The sequence below is a fragment of the Manis pentadactyla genome, chromosome 6, assembly GCF_030020395.1.
Source record: "Manis pentadactyla isolate mManPen7 chromosome 6, mManPen7.hap1, whole genome shotgun sequence".
Taxonomy (NCBI): domain Eukaryota; kingdom Metazoa; phylum Chordata; class Mammalia; order Pholidota; family Manidae; genus Manis; species Manis pentadactyla.
The window spans coordinates 48,351,132-48,363,025 of record NC_080024.1 but is presented as its reverse complement, the minus strand read 5'-3'; the positions used below and the strand labels follow the sequence as shown (position 1 = coordinate 48,363,025).

The window sequence follows — 11,894 nt, the reverse complement described above, 5'->3', positions numbered from 1 at the left end:
ATAGGTGAAACAGTGCAGTTTTCAAGTTTGATAAATAATTATTTTTCAGTAGGGCCACTTTACAAAATGGGTGATCTGCTGAGTGTCTTCAGATCAAATATTCTATTTAATTAGCCACTAAATTTCTCATAAAGTATTGTCTAAACCTTCCATAAATGTAACACTTTCACCTTCCATGAATGTAATCAAAAGAATTTATCTATAATTCAAGAATCAGGAAGAGTTAATGATTTCTACATCCAAACAAAAATGCAACACAAATAAGTTCTTAATGTGCTCATTTGGAATAATTTCTCAGGACCACTGCTTAGCTGTATATACCCTTCAAGGATGCATTCTCTTATGAATGGTAGGTTTATCATGGGTACTTCTGGATACCATAGAAATAATTTGCTTTACTGAATGTGTTCATCCTAATCTAATGAAAAATAAGTTGCTTATTTACTACCTAGGGTAGAATGCATCACTTTTCAGTGTCCCAATAAGTGGTAGAGTCCATCTCTTTCCTTTTGCTTTTCCAAATATTAAGTAGGGATGACAAGAAAAGAATTGAGTTGGTCAGTGAGAGGAGCTTGGCCTCAGCAGAGGATGGTGGGAAGCTCTTTAAATAAAGGACACTTGGCTGAGAAGATGAAATGGGGAGAGAGGGGGAAAAGTCTTGGCACTGGTACTAAGACTTCAAAAGAATCTGTTATATAAAAATGATTATCATCAATGACCCATGAGGAATTTTAGAGATGAAAAGGTGACAAAATACTTGAAATGAAATATAGTAATCCTCCACTTGTTCTATGATGAGATAGGATTCTAGAAACGGAACCAGCAAGTATAAGACTAATCCCTGGAAAAACCAAACTTCTAGAATAAGATGCAACAGACAGTTCATGGAGCAGTTAGGAGGGCCAGACTGCTTTGAGTTTTGATAACTCAATGCATACTAATGTCATTTCACTGCTCAGTGTAGGTTCTACACAGGAATGGTGGAGAAGAGGCAGACACACCCTCTGTTCATTTCACCAAGACATTTGGCCTCCAAATTTACAATGTCAAGTCTTTCATTATGTCTTTGAGTATAAGATATTGAATGTCTGAATATATAGCTGGTTAACACTTCACAAAAAATAGTGATGTCCTGGTAATGTCAGTATTAAGCAAAGTTTCTACCTGGGGCAGAAAGTCCTAAAATGTGTATAGTGGATGCTGTGGTGCACCACCCAGATACGACACTGAAGGAGCAAGGGTCTCATTCCCTTAGCTGCCCAGAAGGGCACCTGCTTAGGGCTCCTAGCTGGAGTCCTCCACGTGCATTGCCCTAGGCTGAAGGATGAGTCACCTAAAACAGTACTCCTGGTAATGCTCCCAGTCTGCTCCTTCCCTAGAGAGAGCCTGCATCAAATCACTGGTTGCAACTATGAGGAGCCATCCCAGCTTCAGACTCCTGAGGGATTAACTGAGGCTTCTGCACCTTGATTCAACTTCTCCCCTACCTAACCTACTTACCTCACTTTTTTACAAGTGGTTCTTAAGAACACTCTCCAGTAACCCACCTATGTGTAAAGATATACCTCACTATTTCCTGAGGAACACAGCCTACAAAAGTTGGCTTCAGGAATGGTTCTAAAAAAATAGATTCTAAAATGAGATTTTGGAGCTGAATCACTTGATCAGCTGGCCATAAAGATCTACCACTGGTGATAGGTGAAATACCAAATGCCCTTAGTATGCTATAGCCATGCAGTAGCTGAAATTTAAAATTCCTTAAGCCCATCCACATCTCAACCAGTCCTCCTGGTCCCTAATCTCTCTAATATTTTTCCTTCCTGGTCTCTGATAAGCCAGCCAGGCTATTTGCCTCTACTCGCAGGTATTCTTTAGCTACATTTATTCCACACAAAGTGGACGACCAGATGCACCATCTAAAGTTCTGCCAACCAGGAGAGATTTTTCCCTTAATTATGTATATCAAGGACACTTCTGAATGGGAATGTAGTGCTGAAGCACTCCATATTGAGCTTGCACCAAAAGACTGAATGGATCTTTTCTCATTCTTTATCAGCTGTTCAGAAAGGATATTCACATTTGGACACTCATTGGCATCAGAGTCACTGGTGCAACACTGGTGAGTGACGTGGGAGTCCACTCCACTGGGTCATGCTACTGACTGTTCTGAAATCCTCGGCTCCACTGGGGTCTGAACCTAACATTTACTTTTAATGTGATTACAGATACAAGTACATTTGAGTTTATCATCTTGCTTTTTTATTTTATTTGTCCCAATCTGTCCTTAGTTCTCTTTCCCTCTTTGTTTGCCTTCCTTTGGGTTAATACTTTTTATGGTTTCATTTTATTGGTTTATTAGCTGTAACACTTTATTTTGTTATTGTAGTAATTACTTTAGGTTTTATCATATACACCTTTAACTTATCACAGTCTACCTTCAAATGATATTGCCCCATATCATATATATCATAAGAGCCTTACAATGGTGTAATCCATTTCTTCCCCTCTGACCCTTATGCTATAGCTGTCATGCATTTTCCTTTTTACATATGTTATAAACCCACAGTCAATGATCTTTCAGGGAGAAATAAAAATTTTAAAGTCATGTATCTACCATGCTGTTGTCATTTCTGGTGTTCTTCATAGTTTTGTGTAAATCCAAATTTAATCTCACATAACTTTCTTTTGTCTGGAAGACTTTAACATTTCTTGTAGTATAGATCTGCGAGTAATGAATTCTTTTAGCTTGTATATGCCTGTAAACATCTTCTTTTATATTTGTTTTTGAACAATATTTTTGCCAGGTATAGAATTTTAAGTTAACAGTTTTTATTTTCTTCGAGTCATTTAAACATGTTACTTCATTGTCTTCTTGCAGTGTCACTGGTGAGAAATCTAATGTCATCCTTTAGCTCTGTATCTAACATGTTTTTTTTTTCCTCTAGCTGGTTTTTAATGTTTTATCACTGGTTTTTAAGAATTTGATTATGACACACTTTGGTATGATTTTCTTCATGTTTCTTTTACTTGGAGTTCATTGAGTTTCTTGGAGCTTGAGTTCATAGTCTTCATTATGTTTGGATAGTTTTTGGCCATTTTTTCTTCGAGTATTTTTCTCCCCCACCCCCTCCATCTGGGGACTCCAATTACTCATATGTCAGGCCACTTGAATTTGTTGCACAGCTCCCTGATGTTCTTTTCTTTTTTTTCCTTCCTATCTTGAGCTTCTATTCCTCTGCCTTCAAGTTCATTGTTCTTTTTATCTGCAGTGTGTAATCTTGTTACTTTCATCCAGGTTATTTTTTCTCAGACATTGTAGTTTTCCTTTTGCTTCTCAAACATTGTTGTTTTCATCTCTAGAAGTCTAATATGAATTTTTAAATACATTCTATATCTGTATGGAATACAGTTATAATAACTGCATACCCTCCTCTGCTGATTCTAGCATCTGTATCTGTTCTCAGTTGGTTTTGATTGTGATTGATTTTTCTGTTTATAGGTGTGTCTTTTTGTCTCTTTGTATGCCTGGTAATCTTTGTTTGGATGTCAGACATTATGAATTTTACCTAGTTGGGTAGTAGATAATTTTGGATTCCTGTAAGTTGTCTTGAGCTTTGTGCTGGGCTGCAGTTAAGTTACTTGGAAACAGCTTAATCCATTTCTGGTCTTGCTTTTATGACTTGTTAGAGCAGGTCCAGAGCAGTGCTTAGCATAGGAATGATTATTCCTCATTACAAATGCAATACATTCTTGAGTACTTACTTAACTCCCTGTAGTTTTTCCAGTCTGGCTATGGTGAGCAAGCACTATTCCTGGCCCCTTATAAGCACCAGACATTATTCTTTCTAATATTTGGGGATGGTTCTTTTCCCAACATGTGCATGTATTGCTTAGTAGTCTGCTAAATACTCAAAGGTGACCCTCTAAAGATCTCCACAGTTAAGCTATCTCTGTTCATCTCTCTCTTGGATCTTCTGCCCTATGAATTCGAGCCACCTTGGTCTGCCTGGACTCTTCACTCAATTGCTTCAACTCAGAGAGATGGCAGACCTGTCTCTCAGCTCCCCTTCCCCATGCCATTACCTGCAAGCTCTCCCAAAGCTGTAAGTTAGGGGAATCATATTTCTCACCATGTTTGTTTCTTGCATCTCAGGGATAATTTTTGTTTGTTACTTGTTTGAGTGTCTTAAAAAACTGTTGTTTCAGGTATTTTGTCTGGTGTATTTGTTCATTTCAGAAAGGAAGGTAAATATTTTCCTTGCTGTTCCATCTTAGCAGAAGCAAAAGCTAAAACAACTTTTCAAGGTATAGCTGAAGCTCAAACTTGAAGATAATATCCTGTAAGTTTGAAGTACCACCCCTCTGGATACACCTTAAATCAAGAGTCATTACATGGTCCTTTATTTCCAATAGATAGAAGACACGAGTTTGGAAACCAAAGGATGGAAGTAGGAGAAGCTCTGCTTACCATCACTCCTGGTGACCCACTTGGGCAATTTTGCTTCCCATCCCCACAACTCTGGGCCCTGGAGGTATAGAGAGGCATACTATTTCCACCAGGGTATATTGTTAAAATTTTTAAAAATTTAAGCTATGGCTCCTATCCTATTACTTTGGGCTCCTCATGTGAAGCAACCACCACTTCAGGAAGGTCAACACCATCCTGGGGGTGGTAGTTTACCATGATTATCACGAGGAAGCAAGACTGCTCTCCATACAACATAGGCAGGGAAGAACTGCTTGAATTTACTCAGCAAATGGATAATTCACTAGGGCTACTCTTGGTACTCCTTCTTCCAGTTTTCATAGTAAATGACCAAATGAAACAACAGCTATAGTCTGAGAAGAGGAAGGTAAGCAGGGGCTTCAGATCCCCAAGGGAGGAGTATATAGAGCAATAACATTCAGTGACAAATTGGATGTGATGGTGAAAAGAGAGGATTTAAGGATAACTGAAAGATTTCTGGCCTAAGAATCTAGAAGAATGGAATTGTCATTTCCTGAGCCTTGAGGATATTGAGAGAAGTAGGTTTCAGAGAGGATCAGAAGTTGAGTTTTGAACATGTTACTTGTGAGACACCTAGTAGATATCAAAATAGATCATTCAAGTAGGCAACTGGAATGAGCACCAGCGTTTAGAAGAAGTTTGGAAGTTGATTAGAATATCATTACAGAAAGATAAGATTTTCAGACTGCTGCCTAGGTTTCCAGGGGTGTGTGTCTCTCTCAAGCTGCACAGTATGCCATATTTGGGAAGCCAGAGCTCATCTTCATGTGGTATCTGCCTTTTATTTGCTACATCTGCACACATAGTTTTCCCCTTCACAACCTCTCCTTCTTCCCTCCCCTCTTATCCCCTTGACTTTTCAAGGAAAATATTAAATATTCTTTCAAGCAAGTATTCTTTGCCATTTTGAGTGTCTAAGAAGGTCTGTGGTGATGGCTTTGAGCCGAGGCATTTTTCTAAGAAATAGAACATGGACTTCCTTGGACATGGTGTCATTCATCACAGAAAAAAGCTTGTTCAGAAATAAAACAGAACAAAACCAACTCCCCCAACTCCTCTCTCTTTCTAGAACATCTTTCTCCCCATTTTTCTTTACTACCTGCTACTCCATGATCTAATATCATCTCTTGGAAAATCTACTGAAATGCTTGGAGGTTTCCATATCAAGCCAGGACCATCAGACCTTTGTTCAACAATCCATTGGTGGGAAGACTGAGACTGGAGCAAGATTTCACATCCCTGAACTTTAGTTTGTCAATATCCACAAAATAAATGCTTTGGGCTAGATCATCTCCAAGGACCTTTCCAACTCTACAATTCTATTAACTATAAAATAATTTAAATGGCTCAAGAAATTTCAATGTTAATTGGAACCAAATGCAAAACTAGGCATAATTTATATGAAGCTCTAATCATAATCATCCAAGAACTGGATTAGCAACCAGAAGATTCTTGGCACTCCTGGCATCAGCAGCAATGACCTTTCAGCTTTGGCAAGTAATCTGAAATGTAGTCTCTAAAGAAATAAGCAAGAAAACATTTACCTACCTCAGGGGAGTCTTTTGAAAATTTTATTTGTTAATTCTTTTTAAGTGCTTTGACTCAGCAAGACATAATAGACCATCAGTACTAGGGGTTATTATTTAGGTTTATGAGATTGGGTTTCCATTTGATGTACAGAATGATTTCTGGGTTTTTATTGTGAAGGGTAGGCAAAGATGCCAAAACTGACTGACTCCACACAGAGTTGCCTCTTTAAAAAAATTAACATTCTATAAATATCAATCATTGAACTAACTTTCAAAAATAAACTAATTTATTCCAGCAGTCAGTGGAAATTATTTTTATTAATATTAAAATCATTCTTCTCCCATGATAATAGCTGTTAATATGCTAAGAATAACCTCATGTTTACTTGGCACATGGGAATTTCTGAGAACCTTGGAAAGAGACACTGGGAAGGGCTAGAAAAACCCAAGAATAGAGTGAGAAGAAATTATTTTGAAAGGGTTAGTTTTCCCATGTAGAGTGAAACTAGGCATCCAAATAATGCCATTGGAACTAGAAAACTTGGAGAGAGAGAACAAAAGTTCCAATTAAATACCCTGTTCATTTATGTAACTGATTAAAATCTAGTTAACTAATGTACAAATAACCTAAAAGTATGTTTTAGCTAAGTATATAATCATATATTAAAATACCTTTTCAAATTACTGTATGGATAAAAATCACAGTTTCAAATACTTATCTTGAATGAAAAATTATGTAGTTACCAAAAAAAATTTTTGCCAATAGTGTGTTTACTGCCTGCAAAACACTGACAAAACTCAGTCTGATAGGGAAAGGCATACTTCCCAAGAGAATAAATATTCCATGTTTCTTTCTGCTACAGTTAATTGATATGAGTGTATCTTTGTGGAGTTCATAAATACCTGAGTAGGAAGTAAAAGAGTGAAATAGCTTAAGTACTTTTTTAAAAAAGTAATCGTTGATACCTCCCATTTTCTTCTTCTGGATTAACAACAACAAAGAAATCAATTTCATCACATTTCTTTATAAATAAATTAAAAAGCTAAGTTCTAGATAAGAAAGAGAGCTTTAAACCAAATGAAAAAACCCTTTTGATCATGTGACTGGTCATTTATCTGTCACCTTCTGAATTCCATTAAATAAATAGGGTGTCATTTTATTAAGGATACATGCATAGATTATATTTATGTAGCAAGGTATACATTCTACTGTGAAAATCAAAACAGAAGGAGCAGATGGTTTTGCTTCCACCCAAGAGACCACTCCTTGAGCCAGCTCAGAAAGAAAACCTTTATCTAGTATGAAGATATGATATGTGGAATTCCTACCTAGTGCTTATTTAAATATCAAAATAGAAGAGGATGAGAAAGGTGGATTGGTGCAAATTGACATCCAGTCATCAACATCCCAATGACTGCCCATTTATTTGGGCTTGCTCCAGGCCAGGAGTGAGACAGACAGATATATATCATCCACGGAAACAGCAATGCATAGCTTAAGCACACTTCTCATTAGCTATGATAACTCATTAATACCCAAAGTCTCATTCAAACTAATAGACTGAAATCTTTTCCTTTTAGATTTTCAGAAGAATATTGGTGTGTCTCACTTTTAAGGAAACACGCTATTTAAATTAAAACTGTCAAAATATAAGAGGTAATGTTTTCATAATACAAACATGGCTTTCACATAACAGAAGAGATCATCTGAATGCAGTATTTACAACATAACAATTTTATCATCCCAAATGGAAATGCTATTTCTTCACTGCACAACTGTTTACCAAAGACCAGCCTATCTAAAGGAGAAAAGAGATGGCCTTGAAGATACGTGCCTGACCCTTCTCTCCCAGCATTCCTGGGGCATTATTTTCACCCAACAATTCACTGGGGAGCAGATGGGGGTCAGTTCAGTCCTTAATCAGTCCACTATGATTTCATGTAGGACTATAATTTCATACAGACTACACATTACAACAATGCTTGACCACTAAGAAAAAACTGATACAGACTTAAGTTTGTGTAAAGATAGTCAACTCAAACAATACTATAAATGGTGTGGGGAAAAACCACACAAGAAGCTGACAAATACATTCTCTCCTCTTCAGGAATGCTATGCTAGTTGTATGTGAACCTTCTAATGAATTCTTATAAATTGGTGATGGTCAGATACTGTCAGGGCTCACCCATATCCCCTCTGATCTCTTTAGAATATTTACGCACAAGGGTTCCCATGTGCTTTTACTGCCCACAGTCAGAACCTGCATCCCCTTGTGGGATAAGATCTTCATCTGTGAAATAGGATTGGATGGTTGGTCCAATTTACCTCCAATTCCCTTTTAGCTACTAAACCCATTTCTAGGTCCTAGTATGAGCATGGGTCATCTGGAGAAGTACAGGTCCTTCTGGAGAGAATGAACTATTCACCAAAAGTACTTCAGAACCTGAGTGATATATACTGGTAGGAACCAGGGGAGCATGGCTCACAAAGGATTTTGAGGACACTGTACTGCTTAGGCAGTAGTAGGTGGAACTATGGAAGCACTCTTTCACGATCCAGGATTCAACACCCTCAAGGAGGCAGGTAGAGCCATTTGTAATACACTAACAGAATGGTTCCTGGAAGGTTGAAAAAAATTATGTCCTACCTTAAATGAAATGGAAAGGTCAGAATTAATATATTTAACAGTTTATTTGGTATATTTAGACAATAGAATTAGACAATATATTCAGTGGTACATTTAACAGTTTGAAGAACCCTTATGTCAGTTCCCTGGCCTGTGGAATAAAGACCATCATGGGAGAAAAGACCAAGTGAAATACCCTAAAACTTCTCCCCACCCCCAAATCGAGTCAAGATTGGAAATCAGAAGCAGTATCATATTCAGATAGAATGTCAGAAATTAGTACTACCCTCAAAGACTTAACAAAAGCTGTCAAAGTATTTCCCAATACATTCCTTCTTAATTCACCAGTCTGCTACCAACAAAAATCAAATGGACCATGGTAGATGCCTGGGAATCACTGTAAATTTAACCAAGCTCAATGATTGATAACTTTTACTACTGCAGATTAACACTACTTCAGGTACTTGATATGCAGCTATGAATGGATCTGGCTAATGAATTATTTTCAACACCCCTGTAGAAGAAATACAAGAACCAGTTACTCACTTGGAATAGACAGCAGTAAACATGGTCACATCCAAGGCCTTTCCAAGGACTATCCTGACTTTCTTAACCCTGAATAGGTGGCCCTGAAACACTGGGGTCAGGGTAAAGCCTTCCATTGGGCAGAACTTTGAGTGGTACACATGAGCATCCATTTGGTAGGAAGAATGAAATAGCCTACCCTAAAAATATACATGCACTTCTGGGAGAAAGATTGAAATATAGAGGAAAAGAAGTCTGTGAAAGTCACATGACTATACCTGTATCCCTGTGGGAGTGGACATCAAGTATGTGGACCTTTTTTCACATACAAATGCCCACCAGAGACATCCATTATAGGGCAGGCACTACACAATGAAGTAGACAAAGATTCCTCTGGCAGATGTCAGCCAGCCTCTGACCTGAGGCTCTGCAGGAGTTCAACAGTGTCCCCAAGAATGGACTGGCATTCACAGAACAGCCATTGAGATGAGGATTCTGCATGGACTCAGTAACATGTACTTCTACCCTCCAGGCTGAGCTAGCTACAGTTGCTGCTAAATGTTCATCCCAGCAACAACAGAGAATAAAACCTGAGCCCTTGATGCGCTGCCATCCCTAGAGGAGAGCTACCAGCCTCTTGGTGGCAAACGCACCATATCAGATCACTTCTACAGTCAAAAAAACAATGAGACTGTAATTTGTCTGGATCAGGATGGATACATATTCTGAGTATGATTTGCATTTCCTCACAGAAAAACTTTGGCCAGCACCACAATCTGAGGGATCCTACACACTTGAGATCCCATGTGAAATTGCTTCAGACCAAAGGACCCATTTTATAGCAAAAGAAGGTGTAAGAATGGACACTTGATTACAGGATCCACTGGTCCTACTATATACCATATTGTGTCAAAGCTTCTTATATAATAGAACTTTAAAATAGCTCCTTAAAGATGTAATTAAGGTTGAGCTTAGAAATGATACCATGTGGGACTGGGGCTCCATCCTGCAGGTGGACATAATATCCAGTAACCATTATGCAGTGTTGTGCCACCAGTAAGTAGAATCCAGGGGCCCAGGAGCAAGTGGCAAAGTAGGAGTGGACTCCCCCCCCCATCATGTCCAGGGACATCTCAGGGAATTTGTACTTCAATCCTCGCAGTACTAGGTCTAGTGTGTCTAGGGGGTCTGGAGGGGAACATTTCCACCAGGAGAAACAGGGGGCCCATTAGAACTCAAGCTCTAACTTTCAGGTCATTTTGGACCCCTGGTGCCAGTAGACAGAAAAAGCAAGGAGTTGATGTACTTCTAGGAGTAATGATCCTGGTTATAATGAGAAAGCACAGTTACTGCTATGTAACATGATAGGAATAACACCATCCGGCACTCAGAGAATTCTCCCAGGCATCTCTGGGTGGTCTTTTGCCCAGTTTCAACTGCAAACGGGCAATTATAGCAAAGGCATAGTAATCGAGTCCCAGTCCCCAAGAGGCTGCATATCTGGATCACCCAGTAGGCAAGCCACCAGATCTACTTAAGTACTGGCCAAGGTGAAGGTAAATCTAGAATGGGTGGGATGGGATGGGAAGTAGGTCCTTAATATCTGCTACAACAGAAAAGGCTGTGGCTCATCCTACTAACCTTCCTCGTGAAGATCTTTTTTATTTTCTAGATATGTTGAACAACCCAGTCTTGAAGAATCTATGGACTAAGGTTAATGTGAAGCATAAATAAATCTGTGTGGCAGAAGGACAGACCGAAGCAGATGCCATCTGGGCTCCATCTATCTCCCTTTGGACTCCATCCCCATTTTCATGTATGCAGACACCCAGTATGATTTCACCCCAACTGCCAATATCTGTGTCTCTTTGTCTGACTGCTGTCCTCAGGCTCTGAGAACCCACTTAGTCTGCTGGCAGAAAGAACCTGAAGGGCCTGGGAATTTCCATCTCCCCTGGGAGGCAGCTGTTGACCAAGGACAGATGAAAATGGAGTACAAACTACATCAGTTCCTCTCTGTCCCCTGATCCAGATACCCCAGCAGCCTTTCTCAGCTAGGGTTCCTCATCTAAACCACAGAACACAAAACCAAATTAATTATTCAGTTCATATTTGCTCATTCTCCCAAGGATGTTATACAACTGATATCATTCTAAGTGCATGGGAAAGAAATTAATTCATTGCATACAAGAGAAGTCTTAGGAAATTAGAACTTAATTCTCCCAAAACTGTTAGAAAAGGTTGTCTGAGATATAACCTCCAAAACTCCCCTGGGTAATTGAACCAGTTATTCTCTGTAGGCCTTTAGAGGATGTTATACCTTTCTTCATCCTCCTTTCCTTCCTGGTCCCACTTCTTCACTCCCCAGCCAGGTTTTCCTGGAAACATTTCCTAAAAAATAACTTTTACACAAGTCTTCATTTCAAGGTCTGCTTAGGGGGAACCCAACCTAAGACTCACTTTCTGAGCCTCAGTTTGGTTGCTGAAACAAAAAATGTGTTTAGCTGGAGCCCAGGAAGCGGCTTTGGTGCTTAGAGATGGATAGCATTTCAGGTGTCAGGGAGTGGGCAGCAGGTGAGGGTGGTTCTCAATGAGCACAGAAATAGAGGCCCATGAAGAGAGGCCTGAATAAATGTTGCTTAGTCTCAATTTAACACAAATCAATTTTCCAAAATAGCCCATGATGAAAAATTTGTGAATTGTATA

The 11,894-nt window shown here is 38.9% G+C and overlaps 1 long non-coding RNA gene across 1 annotated transcript; it reads left to right on the top strand.

Annotated features, from left to right (window-relative positions):
- The first annotated feature begins 68 nt into the window (after nt 1-68).
- LOC130684097 (uncharacterized) lies at nt 69-2,609 on the top strand. Its single transcript, XR_008998237.1, has 2 exons — nt 69-349; nt 2,057-2,609. It is a non-coding gene; the product is annotated as an uncharacterized LOC130684097 (long non-coding RNA).
- Nucleotides 2,610-11,894: the final 9,285 nt, after the last annotated feature.